This window comes from Dipodomys merriami, unplaced genomic scaffold (genome assembly GCF_024711535.1).
Source record: "Dipodomys merriami isolate MVZ:Mamm:240054 unplaced genomic scaffold, mDipMer1.0.p SCAF_587, whole genome shotgun sequence".
Lineage (NCBI taxonomy): Eukaryota > Metazoa > Chordata > Mammalia > Rodentia > Heteromyidae > Dipodomys > Dipodomys merriami.
The window spans coordinates 24,349-37,033 of NW_027206165.1; the positions used below are offsets into that span (position 1 = coordinate 24,349).

Here is a 12,685-nt window from a genome sequence, read left to right on the forward strand (position 1 = left end):
GTTGGGGAAGGGGACAGAGCAGAAATGTGGAACACAGATACAGGTTCAGGGTCACTGGGGAGACCAGATGAGGGAGGAGAACTTATTGGGGGCAGGACAAAGAAGGCTCCTCAGATCCTAAAGGTCACCTGGGGTGGGGCTTGGGTCCATGGGCTCTAAGACCTGCCTTCTCCTCTGGGCTGAAGGTGAGCACAGGGATTACAAATGTTCTCCAGAAGCATTCACCTGGGCAGACTGCAGAGCAAGATACCTTCCCTCCCAGAGAAGAAAGGTGTTTGTTATGTCCTGGGAAGGAAAGGCTGATCACACACTGCTGGACCCCATGTTTTCCCACCCACCATATCTCCCCCTGGGAGGCAACACAGTGCCCTGTGTTAATTATGGACAGCTGCCTGGACTTCTCCTCCATTATCCTTCAAACTGTAGAACATATTTAACACTACTCACACTGTTCTAACATGTCCTAATTTAAACCAGTCCTTTGTTGTTTCTATCACTTTAGAAAATTACATAATGTGAAGTATTTCAGAAAGCAATGTTTTCTAAACATGAAGTAAAATCTGTTACATTTGTATCATTGGAGAAAACTTCACAAATGAATTCAAGGAATGCATAAAACGTAAGATTCAGTGTCCTTTAACTTCTCCATGTGAGCATTGTATTGCAATGTGGCATACAAAGCCACACTTAGAGATAGGATGATTACAAAGCTCAGGTAGAGACATAGTACCCTCAGGTGACTCCAGGTTCCCAGAGGGCTCCAGAACTGTTGGAAAAAAGAGATTGGACAAATACGAGTCAGTCTGGGATCCAGTAATTTCCTCGCTGAATATCAGGACCTGCTGAATGCTCCCAGGGGGGCACAGCTGGGTTGGGTGGCCTGGAAGCAGGAGCCCACTCCTGTCTGCAGCCAAAGGTACTTGGGCTGCTTCTCTCAATGCTGTATTTCCCAGGGGCCTTAAATATTGCAAACATCTAGGGAATCTTTTGTCTTCCTGCTGTTGACTTTGGTGAGTATGGAAGGTAGGGAAGTCCAGAGTGAGAGCTGAACCACACTCTTGTCATCTCCACCAATGACACGTGAGATGACTCCTCCTAACACCAGTTCATGGCAGCCTTGCCAGTTCCCACAGGCTCTCCTTGTAATTCAACCTGCTGAAGGGGCAGGCATTCAGCATGACAGGAAAATGGAAGTGATAAAATAGACTTCTCATCCTGGAACCATCTTGACTGCCTGCAGATTGTTACTTCTCTTATTTTCCTGTGTACTCACACACACACACACACACACCAGCTGCCAGTCTGGTCTCTAATTAGTTTTCCTGTATTCCTTCTGTGTGTGAGGAGGTGGAGATCGGGGTTTATGTGCCTGTCATACAGCTTAAATTCATCACCTGGGCACTGATTCTGAGCTCTTTTTGCTCCAGGCTACTGCTCTACTCATTGAGTCACTGGCTTTTTATTTTTATTTTTAGTAGTTAGAGATGAGTCTCCTGAATTTTCTTGACCCAGCTGGCTTCAGAGCACAGTCCTCATATCTCAGCCTCCTGAGTAACTAGAATTACAGATGTGAGCCCACCAGTAGCCACTATATTTCTTGAAAGAAAATTATGCAAGCCATCTATGTCCTTACTTCTAAAAATGTCTCCTCTGGCCCACTAAACACATCGTTTTCTTCCCCTTCCTTATCACTGAAGATGTGACTCTTCAAAAGGAATCCTGAGGAGTGAGAAGATGCTGATACCTGAAAGGTGCAGAAACACTGTCCATCTCTAGGTACACCTGAATATTTCTGAGTAAGCTGCTCTCAGCAAAACCTGGTTTTCTTGGGACCCCTCCAGCAGATGTCATTCTATTCATCAAACCCTGCCTGCCAGGAATGAAAGTTTGCACAGTTCAATTCATTGGTGCATTCTGGGAGCAGAAAACAGAGCAATTCTAAATAATAGGTGGGCAGGAAAAACTTCATAGTTCTTGTAGACATAGCTACACTGAAGTTTCACACATGATATTTGTGTAATCGTGGACTGTGAGGACAATGATAAACATGTGTGTGTGGCCCAGTGAGGTCTTGACCACCTCTATCTTCTTAAACACATTTATGGGATTTGCATATTAAGAACAATCACTTAAGGACCCATTTGTCAAGAACTGTTCCATCCTTCTCTATCATGAGATGGTGTGACAACTTGCCTGCACAAGATCAGGTCTTTGAGGAATATGACCTTCGCCACATCTATTTGGTATAAAGGGCAGGTGAGATGATGTAACAAGAATACCTAGAATTTGAGCCTGGGAATAACAAATCCTTTTTGAGATCATGATAATCTCACCATTTCCTGAAAGTGGTTCCTAGGAATAGCCAGGAAGTTGGGCTAGGAATTCACAAGCTGATAATTGTTTCCAATTTCCATATTGTGCAATAAGCTAAAAAGGACTCAGTCATTTGTTCACACTCCTAGGTAAAACTGTCAATAACTACATACTAATCAGGGCTCACTCACTGTCTGTGGGATTGCTCTGAGGACATTTCCACCAATGTTGCCCACAGTGCCTAGGCCAAAGCCTCTCATAAAGGCCTAAAACCAACCTCCCAAGGCTCAGTCTCTGGGTGAGTTAATCATCATTGAGAAACTACGTTGCACAGTCTGTGAGCTATTCCCTTAGTAAGGATATGTATATGATGGTCCAAGTACAAAACAAGCTCCCAAACAGGAAGGTAACAGAATGTAGAACATCTACTAGGACAAAGGAAACCTGTTGTTTGGTGCACATAATGTTTTAACCTGTATAGTAAGTTAACAGGAAAGAAAGCCACACCAACAAACCCTGATACAAAGAGTCAAAAGGGCTGAGGAGAAAGGAATCCCATGTTCAGGAATCTAAATGGATTTTACAAGCCCTGCAGGCTCTGACTTTCTAAATTGAATGTAAGGTACCAGATAGCCTGAGTTTCTAAGAGCTCAGTGTCTATGCTATTTGGCTCTTTGAGTCTTCTTTTCACTTCTATATCTGAGAGCAGCAGTTAGTACAGTGCATTTGTCTCCCAGGAGCTCCCTTTCTCTTCATACAGGGCTTAAAGTAGGCAATAGGTACAAGCTGCCATAAAATCAAACCAGTATGTGGGCTGGGAAGGTAGCTCAGTGGTAGAGTGCATGCCTTGCAAGCAGGAGGCCCTGGGTTCGATTCCTCAGCACCACATAAACAGAGAAAGCCGGAAGTGGTGCTGTGGCTCCAGTGGTAGAGCGCTAGCCTTGAGCTGAAGAGCTGAGGGACAGCACCCAGACCCAGAGTTCAGGCCCCATGACCGGCAAAAAAAAAAAAAAAAATCAAACCAGTATGAAATAACACCATGTTCCCCCTGCAGTCCTAGATATATGAAGTTCCCAATTCTGAACAAAAAGTATTAATAGGTGAGTTCTAACAACCTTCACTGAATGGTGAACTCAGAGCACTTTTCCTAAAGCAAGTACCATCCAGTACAATAGCTGCTACCTATTATCCTAGTTATTAGGATGGCTGAGATCTACTGGACCAATCAACTTACAGGCCATGCAGGACAAATAGTGTAAGATACTGGGTCTCAATAGAAGAACCTGGGCCAAGTAGAGACAATTCACCATTGTTGGAAAAGGATGTGTCCTTAACTAGGAAAATGTATTTCTGTACACAAACCTGGGTAGTAATTGCAACAAAGTGCTTGAATTGTGGCTCATAGGTAGAGAGACTATCAGGTCAAACCTTACTAAAGCCAATAATAAAGCATATACAAATATAAAAACTGTATTTGGATTTCAGTACTAATATCTCTTTTAATATGTGTGTGTATGTTGGTGGTGTTGGTGTGTGTATGGGATAGTATTGGTTCTTAAGATCATTGTATTTGCACTATCCTTCAGTATCCTTTAAGTTTCTCATTTAAGTATGGTAGTGTTGTAGCTCTACTGCTTGAAACACAAAATTCTGGCTTTCTGACAGTTAACTGATGGTGAATGTCTACCATTAGACATTTGTCAATCTGGGTTGGTTTCAAATTATGATCTTCAGATCTCATTCTCTGCAGTAAAGAAGGTTATAAGAGTGAGCCACTATGCTCAGCCAGCATTCCCCAAAAGTCACTTAATCTTTCTGATCCTCAGCTCCTTTCTGTGGAAAGAGAAAAGAATTACTTTGTGGACCTTAGAATCTGGTGTGAGCTATGACTGGGTGCAGGAAGTATAAGTGTCATGTATGTGTGAGCAAAGCCTGATGCTTGCATAAAGCTGCTGATTTTTATATTGAAATGAATTCCAGAAAATGGAAACAAGAGGAATTTTTTTGTCTTGTTTGTTTATTTATCCATATGTTTTTTTTTCTTTTTGGGTCCAGTCATAGGCCTGAACTCTGGGCCTGGGTGCTGTCCCTCAGCTCTTCAACTCAAGGCTAGCACTCTACCACTTGAGCCACAGCACCACTGCTGGCTTTTTTTCTGCTTATGTGGTGCTGAGGAATTGAACTCAGAGCCTCATGCAAGCAAGGCAAGGGCTCTACCACTGAGCCACCTTCCCAGCCCCGATTTATCCATATATTTGAGGGAGAGGAAGAGGACACAGAAATTGAGGGAAAATGGAGAAACACAAGCAGCAGTGGTACCCAGTAGATATGATGTTGACAACTTGTGAACAAGAACAGGGGGGAAAACTGGAAGAGAAAAAAGGAAGTGGTGACATTGTCCAACAAGAAATGTATACTTTACCTAACTTACAAAATGGTGACCCATTTGTACATTACCTTTACAAAAACAATTTTTAAAACTTTCCAATTCTCTTTAGAGGCTCTCAAGACTAATGCCAACCTATGGAGTGTAAAGGTCAACTTATATGATAAATACAGCCAGAATCTTGAAGAAATTTTGTAACATATATTCCATTCTAAGTACCCAGTTTTCATTAGGGGTGGAGCTGGCACTGGCCCTGAGCCTCTCTGTGCTCAAGGCTAGTACTCTAGCACTTTAGCTACAGGACCACTTCCAGACTTTTCTATTTACGTGGTACTGAGGAATGGAATGTAGGGTTTCATGCATGCTAGTCAAGTACTCTACCACTAAGCCACATTCCCAGCCCACAAAGCTGTTTCCTTTACTTTTTGTTTTCTACCACTTGTCTGGTCATGAAATCCTTCTTAAAGCTGTGGGACAAAGGTCTGTGATATCTTGGCACCCTGTCCCTAGGTAAAATCATAATCAATCTTTGAAATTAATATACTTTATTGTGAGTGTTATTGTTGTGCATGGGTTTGTCAAGCATTTGGCAAATATATTCATTTGCCAGTAGACATATTCAGAATTTTAAATTATCTGATATTTTTAATTCATAAAACTTTTATCACTGTAACCATGAATCACTTGGCACAGCAGGTATAAACAAGGTGAGGGAGTACTTTAAAATAAAACTACAAAACCGATTTTAAGATTTAGGTGCTAAGTGTGTCTAGGTGTTATTACATTTTAAAAAAGTACAATTCAAAATGGTTTTTCTTCATGGCTATAGAGTATTTTCTAAACCCATGTTATTTGAGTTCAAAGGTCTTATGAGTTATTTCAAAATACAAATTAAAGAGGAAAATCACGGAGGAGGTAAATAAATACATATATGTTAATTTTTTAAAGGGAAAATGAAAATCCTAGATGGCAGACTAGAGATAAAGCAATATCAGAGCCCTATATGCTTCAACAAGAACTAAGAAGCTTTAATTGTAAGATCAAGCCAGAAAGTGGATAACAGGCAAAGGCAAGCAGAGTCTACCGCCAACTAAGAAACATCGCAATGTGCAATGACTGAGAGGCTTGATGGTGGTGGCCAAAGCTGCCAAGGCAGCAATGGCTGCAAGAGGTCTGGGGTTTTCACCTCATGTGTGTTGGCCTCCACTGCTCCAGTCTGGTATGTAAACAGTGCTGAATAGGATTCTGGGTGCCATTTTCCATTTCTGCAACTGGTCGTTGCCCCGAGTTTGGCCCCTCCTCAAGAGGTGGCGCTCACACAACACTCTGTTTTATCCAGTGAGTACTGATGAAAATACCTGTTAAAGACCAAGATTAGATTGCTTTATTCACCAAGTGAAAAAGTTGCTGCAATGTTGGTAGCTTACTTGGATTCCCATTACAGCTGACCACAATGCCCATGGTGATTTCTGCTTGTAATGGAACATGAAATGTGGCCTCTTGAGGAGAGGTATTTTTGAACTCTTCATCTTGTGAACTGACAGGTTCTGGATCTCAGAACAACATGCTGAAAATGGGTAATAAATCTCCTAATGGAATAAGTGACTATCCAAAGATCAGTGGCAGTTACATGAGATCAGCCCTGTAGAGTCCGGCCTTCCTTTGGTTTTACTTTGAATTCAGAAGACTATGATAGAACAGCAATTGGTTGGGGCCACAGCAGGGGCAATTCAGAGAGTTGCATAACATGGAAACCTCAAGAACAGGATATAACAGATATTTCTGAAGAGGGTAGCAAGGGTGTGAGGTGTCCCCATTGTTTTGGAGAGGAGGTGAGAAATCACAGAAACAGAACTGACCAAATGTTTATGAGTATTATACAGAGGCTAAATTCTAGAAATATTGGGTAAAAATGATGACTTCATTCTTGGAAATTGTTTAAAGTGCCTATGAAACATGCAAGAACACTTCTATCGTAGGCACTTGGATACATGTGATGGGAGTTTTGAGAAGTTAGTGACACCCTTTTGAATTTTCTCCATAGGTTATTTATTTATTTATTATTTATGTTTATTTTGTCAGTCATGGGGCTTGAACTCTGGGCCTGGGTGCTCTCCCTGTACTCTTCAGTTCAAGGCTAGCGCTCTACCACTTGAGCCACAGTGTTACTTCCTTCTTTTTCTGTTTCTGTGGTGCTGATGAATCAAACCCAGGGCCTCATGCATGCCAGGCAAGCACTTTACCACTGATCCACCTTCCCAGCCCTCCGTGGATTATTTAAATCAAAGAAACTGATATGATCATTCAGAGAAAGATGTAAGAAGGGAAAAGAGATGGACAAAACCATCAGCATTATGGCAGGAACAAGAAGGAATAATCTCCAGCGGAGACTGTCATGCAAAGAAGAATTATGGTAGTTGTCCAGGAAGGCAAGATCAGCTAGGGTACTCAAAAAGAAGAAGGAAATAACAGGAAAGGCCATGAAACTCTTATCTCCAATAAAAAAAATACCAGAAAACAGGAAGTAGCACTATGGCTCAAATGGTAGAGCGTTAGCCTTGAGCTGAAGAGCTGAGGGACAGCCCTCAGGACCAGAGTTCAAGCCCTATGTCCAACAAAAAAGAAAAGAAAAGATCACTGTAAGACCTGAAAATGACAATAAAAGAGGGCATCCGGCTGTACGTGACCTATCAGAAGTATCAGCCTGACTCTGCCTGGAAGCAATGTCTTTTTTTTTTTTTTTGGTCGGTCGTGGGGCTTGAACTCTGGGCTTGGGCACTGTCCCTGTGCTCTTCAGCTCAAGGTGAGCACTCTACTTCTTGAGCCATAGTGCCACTTCTGGTTTTCTAGTGGTTTATTGGAGATTAGAGTCTCATGGACTTTCCTCAAGCTGGGCGCTGGTGGCTCACGCCTGTAATCCTAGCTACTCAGGAGGCTGAGATCTGAGGATCAGGGTTCAAAGCCAGCCCGGGCAGGAAAGACTGTGAGACTCCTATCTCCAATAAAACCACCAGAAAACCGGAAGTGGCATTGTAGCTCAAGTGGTAGAGCACTCACCTTGAGCTGAAGAGCTGAGGGGCAGCGCCTAGGCCCAGAGTTTAAGCCCCACGACTGACCAAAAAAAAAAAAAGAGTCTCATGGACTTTCCTGCCCTGGCTGGCTTTGGACCACAATCCTCATATCTCAGCCTCCTGAGTGGCTAGGATTACAGGTGTGAGCCACCAGTGCCCAGCTTGGAAGCAATGTCTTATTTAGGAGGAAAATAGTAGTAGTTGAGGCCAAGAAAAAGAATTTCTTAGACAAAGAGAAGGACAGAAGAACAGATGATCTTGAACTTATTGAAGACCTGGAAAAGAAAATCAATAATGCCCTAGACCATGGCCCACAGGATGAGATCCTCAGTAGTGCTTTCAAATTGAGAATTACTGAGGGAGATATCCAAACCTTAAAAAACTTGTTCACTGATGAGGTCACTAATTTTTACATGAATCTCCTAATGGAAAGAAATAAAAGCAAGGCTATCCAGTACTTTCATGCATTCATTACTTTCTTCTATCCTGACCTAAGTCTGGGGCTTACCAAGCAATGAAACGATGGACCAAAGGGGCAAACCACTTTGAACAAGAACTTATTCTGTGTCTATTCATTGGAAGTTACATTGGATCCTGGTGGTGACAGATCTAAGATAAAAATATCTTAAGTATCTGGACTTTATGGGACAAAAGGGAAGCAAGATGGGCTGGGAAGCTGGCTCAGTGATAGAGCACTTGCCTTGCATGCCTGAGGCCCTGGGTTCGATTCCTCAGCACCACATAAGCAACAAAAGAAAAAAGCCGGAAGTGGCACTGTGGCTCAAGTGGTAGAGTGCTAGCCTTGAGCCGAAGAGCTGAGGGACAGCGCCCAGGCCCAGAGTTCAGGCCCACGACTGGACCCAAAAAGGAAGCAAAACTGTGAAATTTTCCATCAGTATTTACAGGATGAAAGTAAGATGAAAAGAAATGTTGATCTAATTCTTTTAGAGTGGACACACTACAGTATGAAGTCACATGAGATTCTTCAACTGTTGAATGGGAGCGATTGTGGAATGTTTACTTCCAAATATTCAAATTCTATATTTCTAGGGACAAACCTATCACATTTATGCAGGAACAGATGCTTCTCTTTCAGTAGAAGACAGTAGAGATCCTCCCTCAGCAGTTGCTGTGACCGTGCGCTGCTAGGTCCTTTTGCTGCTGGTGTTTCTTTATGGGCATTTCCTCATGCATCACAGGATACAGTGTCTCTACTCCATTTCTGTTTGCCCAGGTACTGAGCTGTAAAAGTGCATGCAGGCCCTCTGCGTCCAAATCCTGACAGGGTGGAGGAAGCTTCCAACCTCTGGAAGGCTGTGTCTGCTCAACCCATACAAGAACAAACATTGATTGATTTCTTTTTTTGGTCGGTTGTGGGGCTTGAACTCTGGGCCTTGGCACTTTCCCTCAGCTCTTCAGCTCATGGCAAGTGCTCTACCACTTGATCCACAGCGCCACTTCTGGTTTTCTGAGTAATTTATTGGAGATATGAGTCTCATGGACTTTGCTGCCTGCCTTGGGTTTGAACCTCAATCCTTAGATCTCAGCCTCCTGAGTAGCTAGGATTATAGGTCTGAGCCACAGGTGCCCAGCTGATATTTTTTGTTTCTTTCAAAGAGTTATTTCCTTACAAATGTGGGAAATACAGGATTTATGCTATGAATTGTTTTGTTTTGTTTTTACCATGTGTTTGTTCAGTTATATTCTTTTTCTCATTTATTTGCAATCATAAGACTGTGGCCATTTTCCACTGTTCTTTTATACTTAAGTTATTTGAACTATTTATTTCTGAAAGAAGTGTTAATCAGACTTCCACTCCTTGCTGAAGATTGAAAAGGAAAAAAAAAGAGAAAATAAATCCTTTAAAGGAAAGACAAAATTCAGAAATAACGAAACACTCCTTAAGATTTCATAGATGGAGTTTGGGAGTTTCTGGGAAATTGTTAGATTTTGAGAAATCTAAATTGACACAAGATTATAGCAATCCTGATACTTTTTCCAGGGTATAAATTAGAGCAGTGGAAAATGGTCCAAGTTTAATGGCTGTGAATACCTTTTTAAAGTGAGAGGGGAGATATTCAGAAATTTTAGGCAATCCAGGCGCTGGAATTCTAGCTGCTCAGGAGGCTGAGATCTAAAGATCATGGTTGAAAGCCAGGAAAGTCTGTGATACTCTTATTTCCAATTAGCCACCACAAAACCAGTGCTGTGTCTCAAGTGGTAGAGCACTGCCGTAAGCAGAAGAGCTTAGGGACAGCACCGAGGCCCAGAGTTCAAGCTCCAGGACTGACAAAAAAAATGTAAGTCAAAACAGAGACATAATTTACATTCAACAAAATGTATCCATTAAATAAAAAATTTAAATGTATTCTCATAACCTCAAGTACATTATTAGAAGTAAGAATTTTAAAAAACAACTTATCTAATGCTCCTAAGACATTTCCATCTTCTGGTTGGTCTTAGAGTATTTCAGGAGGCAAATAATGTTTTTCAAAAAAAAATCCAACTCAGCTCCCACAGCTGGAAGAGAAAGGTCCCCATTCATTTATGCCCTCCATGGACCTAGGGTCTAGCACTGGTCAAACTCATGTAAGATCCCACTTCCTCCAGCATGGCACAGAGCATTGTGGAAGTTGTAGTCTCCATTTGAACACAAATCCTTTGAAAGTATGGGTTTTTTTTTGTTGTTGTTCTTTTGTTTCTATTTTTGGAAAATATCCCACCCTGAAATCTATAACACTCCGTTTCAAGCAGTGTGAATATGGACAACTTTGTCTATAGTAAAACCTTCTAAGTTTTGTAAACATTCTTGTGTTGTAGAAAATTCAATACTGATATGCAAACATTGCTTTTTAATAACTCATATTGTCATTCCAAACAAAACAACAAAAAACTTTGAAATCTACAGAGTAGATTTCATTTCGTACATCACTGTAATGCTCATGTTATTTTATATTAAAAGTTTACATTCTATGTAATTGTGTAAAAAAACACATGTGGATAAGAGCATTAAGTTTTATGGATCTACATTTTAGGGTGTCCTCAGCTTGATATTTCGTTTCAGTAACATAGAAGACTTTAATCTTCTGGTTCATTGGCTCAGGATGGGGTTGGATTGTGTCAATCCTATGACCAGTATTTTATGTTGCATTTTTATGAGGTTCTATATCTCTAGCAGGATGGCCAAGGTTCTTCATGTGACCATTTAGGAAAGTGAGTATTAGGGACTTCTCAAACCTGTGTTTACATCATCTTTGCTGATGCTCCTTTGGCCAAAGCAGGTTAAATGACAAATTGCAAGTCATTGTACAAAGGTGCTCTCAGTATTTGGATACAAAAAATGTGCCATTTCAAAACCATTATGGAAACGTAATGCAAGAAATATATATTGTATACATTTTTCCTGTATAACTTTGGGTGAAAAAAAACTGAATTACAACAGACATCACTACCACGGTGTTTAAATATGTAAATGAATGAAGTAGAGTACAAATGCTGAGTTAAGTTCTAGGATATCTTTGCATTAAGAGAAAAGTAGTTCATACATCCCTAAGTGTACTTCACTAATAACTAGTTTTAGTGAAGATGTGATATGTTTATTGTTTTAATTATCCAATTATTTTGTGGGAATAGTAGTTTTAACTATATGTGTGTGTGTATGTGTGTGTGTGTGTATACATACATATGGTAACCTAGAAATGAATTGCTTTTATACTATCTAGCTACTGACTAATGGACTGTGGTTTCATCTTTAGTGGATAGTTTAATGTTCTATTTGAGACAGAAAACATTATTTTTTCATAAAAAAGCTTTATACTTTTCCAGCCCATGTATGATGTTTTGAGAAGAAAAATCTGGGGCACAATCACACAGGTTCTTTCCTGACTACCTCATTTGCCTTCTCTACCAGCCATGTTTCCAGTATCTCCTGTTCATTGTCAAAGGCAAGAAAGAATGCAAGGATTTCTGGTGAGTTACTTTTTATTTCTCACTTTATTTTACATTCCATTTTGGGAACCTAAGAGTGTCCAAGATTGAAGAACAGAAAAGCAGATTCTGCTTCAGGAACATGTTCCTAAATAGATAAAGATTGATCATAGATTTAGCAAAATATAAAATCTTATATTCTGTGTAAGTTGAGTGATGATTTGCTTCAGTTTACTTCTAGTTTTTCTGATGTAGAAAAAATAGTCACACTTGTAATGTGATTCACTGACAGCAAGGAGATGACATCCTCTGGAAGGTGACTGTTCATTAGTCCAGTATCACATCCCCATGAGTAACATTAAACTATATTAATGAAGTTTGATGGGAGATGCTGAAATAGTGTGGTCACGTACACTTCAAATGCTGTAGAGGACGGAGTAAGCTATGGGTACTTAAATTACTCTCTATACATGCTTCTTGGAATGCTTTGTGGTCTTTGTCTTACTTAAAACTTAAGACTATATTTGATGGTATAGTCTACGGTGTTTCTTGAAATCCCTATTTTTTTCTAAAGTGTCCTCACAGTATTGTTTTTGGCTCTATTTTCTCTCTTCATTCCATTTCCTACTCATTAGCTTTTTAAAAATTTCTCTTTCTCTCGGGGCTAGGAAGGTGGCTTAGTGGTAGAGTGCTTGCCCTGCATGCATGAGACCCTGGGTTCAATTCCTCAGTACCACATATGCAGAAAAAAAAAAGCCAGAAGTCTTGCTGAGGCTTGAGTAGTAGAGTGCTAGCCTTGAGCTGAAGAGCTGAGGGACAGTGCCCAGGCCCAGAATTCAGGCCCCATGAGTGACCCCCCCCTCAATTTTTTTCTCTTCCTCTCTCTTCAGGTCTATTTTTTCTTTCTGTCTCTTTTCCTCTTTCTTTCTCTCATCTCTCTTTCATATACCTCTCATTATTTTTCTTTTCTTCAAATTATCTTTCTGTG

At 40.8% G+C, this 12,685-nt stretch overlaps 2 pseudogenes; both read left to right on the forward strand.

Annotated features, from left to right (window-relative positions):
• The first annotated feature begins 4,605 nt into the window (after positions 1 to 4,605).
• LOC138813106 (sentrin-specific protease 2 pseudogene) lies at positions 4,606 to 6,609 on the forward strand (annotated as a pseudogene).
• Positions 6,610 to 6,655: 46 nt separating this feature from the next.
• LOC138813107 (sentrin-specific protease 2-like) lies at positions 6,656 to 8,905 on the forward strand (annotated as a pseudogene).
• The last annotated feature ends 3,780 nt before the right edge of the window (positions 8,906 to 12,685 follow it).